Source organism: Schistocerca piceifrons, chromosome 3 (assembly GCF_021461385.2).
Source record: "Schistocerca piceifrons isolate TAMUIC-IGC-003096 chromosome 3, iqSchPice1.1, whole genome shotgun sequence".
NCBI classification, from domain to species: Eukaryota; Metazoa; Arthropoda; class Insecta; order Orthoptera; family Acrididae; genus Schistocerca; species Schistocerca piceifrons.
This window is the reverse complement of record NC_060140.1, coordinates 152,939,539-152,942,344: the sequence shown is the minus strand read 5'-3', so window position 1 is coordinate 152,942,344 and position 2,806 is coordinate 152,939,539. Positions and strand designations below refer to the sequence as shown.

Here is a 2,806-nt window from a genome sequence, read left to right as displayed (position 1 = left end):
AACCTGAACGCGCTGTGCTGTAGCATTTTCGCCCACATTCAGGATGTCATGATATTGGAGAAGAAAGCAGTAGAATACGGTACGTGTATTAACCTTCAGTGACTTCTGCGGTGTTAGTTTACTTAATTGTGTGGAGGTTGAGCAGTAACTGTCATTTTTCAACGGAATTTACGATTGTGTAAAAGTGTGGCCAATGTCGGATGGGCGTTGTCATAAAGTTATTATATTTCTTATATGTGAACATAATTTTCTGTTATCCGGATTACTCATTGGACAGATTTGAAATTGTCAGTTCTGCACTGTAGTTAAGCGGATTCTAAATACTGGAGTTTGACAAATATGCTAACTGCGAGTTTTGGATATGTCTTTATATCTGCGTGTTAAATAAAAGTAAATTTTGAAGTTTGTAAGGTACCTTTCTACCATTACGATTCTGTAAGTTTTTATTTGGAAGTGATGTTGTCGGCTACTGGTATTGGTTGAGAATTTATTACCCGATTAATTAAAGGAACAGTTATTTAACCAGCCTTTCTATGAAGTGTTTTAAGACTTGTTTTTTCAGTGAACTATTATTCAAAAATGGCTCTAAGCACTATGGGTCTTAACATCTGAGGTCATCAGTCTCCTAGACTTAGAACTACTTAAACCTAACTAACCTAAGGACATCACACACATCTATGTCCGAGGCAGGATTCGAACCCGCGACCGTAGCAGCAGCGTGGTTCCGGATTGAAGTGCCTACAACTGCTCGGCCACAGCGGCCGGCGAACTGTTATTAATAAATTACGTTAATGAGTAAAGTTGTGTAGGCAGTTATTGAAGGCACCCATCTCCATTAGCCAATCAACCATGGCCAGTTGGGAACGGGCGTTGATGTAACATTAGGGGACTAGAGGCTATTTGTGAAGTTGTGGCAACGCTAATCCCGCTGTTTGTTGTTCTTGTTGAAGTGTCTAGTCACCCCTAAATTAAATGCTAATTCCACACCGTGTACAGCCGACCACTCTCAAATGTGCCGTTTTTGGTCTGGAACTAACGTCGACCGTCATTGCGTGTTCCCTGGAGCAAAGAGGGGCAATCTAAAGTTTCACCTCGAAAAAATTACGTAATAAATATTTGTTTATTTGCAGGCATATGCGTCGGAGCGACGTGCTTCCTCGATGCGCTGTTTGAAGTCAGTAAGGATAAATTCTACAAACCAGCCAAACATGACTGCAAACATTGCATCGAGGAAGCTTCTCACTCCATCAGACCAGCAGCTTTACGTCTCGTCCGCGGGTAATTTCGAAGGCGCATTGACTGTGCACGAAAACGGGCACTCATTTCAACACCTCACTTAAATGAACATTCTGCCACCAGAAAACCTATCCGTACACAGTCAATTATGTACAGCATCCACCTCTGCAACTTTCAGTGTGTCAAGTTCCCTAACTAAACTTGGTACAAATTTAAATCTATTTATATAGTTAGTTTAAATACATCAGCTACACGATAGAAAAAAATTATATTCTACTTGAAAAAGCGTAAATTGTTGCTGTAACTGCCTGCGAAATAACTAAATAAACGATGTTCGTAACGGTAGGAAGAGTATCGTCTTTTACGTATGTAAGTAAATATTTCTATCACTTATTATTTTGTAAGTTACAGAGAAAAACACCTTATCTGAATCACCGTGTACAGCCGAACGTCTGTACCCATGGCGATCTTCTGTATCATTTGTTATGAGGTAGAGCCACATCTATATACTATATAATCTTTATGAGACCTCAACCAGTCTTCGGGCTCAACTCGGAGGAGAGCATAAAGCGACATTGTTCATAATACTTGTAAACGGTTGTCTAATACGTGTAAGGGCATAGGTCATTTGGAGTGGACGCAGATGTAACATTATTACACGTTCAAATAAGACTAACATTCCAATTACCTTTCAGCACAACGTCGATGATAAATCAGCACTCGGTGATCATGTATATTGGAGCTGCTGTCGGAAATGGTGTAAGATGAAGATACCGTGGGAAAATTGCAATAATTAAATCTAACGCGAGTTGACAACGGCACTCCGTCTTCAGGCCACAAGTGGTCCATCGGGACCATCCGACCGCCGTGTCATCTTCAGCTGAGGATGCGGATAGGAGGGGCGGGTGGACAGCACACCGCTCTCCCTGTCGTTATGATGGTTTTCTGTGACCGGAGCCGCTACTATTCGGTCGAGTAGCTCCTCAATTGGCATCACGAGGCTGAGTGCACCCCGAGAAATGCCAACAGCACATGGCGGCTTGGATGGTCACCCATCCAAGTGCCGGCCACGCCCGACAGCGCTTAACTTCGGTGATCTGACGGGAAACGGTATATCCACTGCGGCATGGCCGCTGCCCGATTTGACAATACGCTGGATGAATTCTGAGAATTATTTCAAAAGAAGATTGCTTACAAAAACTCTTATCCTATGCACCTGTGAGGAGTATTCGTGTCTCGTGTAATGCTTAACTAAGAGGAGTGGCTGAAGAAGTAGAAAGTGACCAAAGGAGGGCGCAACGCTTGGTCTCGTCGCGGTTTTCTTAGCAGGAGAGCGTAGCAGAAGTGCTGCAGCGCCGGGCACTGCAGGAATGGCTGCTCTCGAATTGCGGGACGAAGGAAAGAACCCACTACTACTTCAACGTCTCCCGTAAGGTCGTTAAGTGATCAGGCTGGCACCAATCTGGAGGATGACACAGTGAAGGAATATTTTGAATTTGATTTATTGCTCATTTAGAGACCTGTTGCCACACGTTTCATAACAGGTTTTATAACAAGTCAGCACGCTGCC

The 2,806-nt window shown here is 43.2% G+C and overlaps 1 pseudogene; it reads right to left on the bottom strand.

Annotated features, from left to right (window-relative positions):
- Positions 1 to 2,256: 2,256 nt before the first annotated feature.
- LOC124790409 lies at positions 2,257 to 2,374 on the bottom strand (annotated as a pseudogene).
- Positions 2,375 to 2,806: the final 432 nt, after the last annotated feature.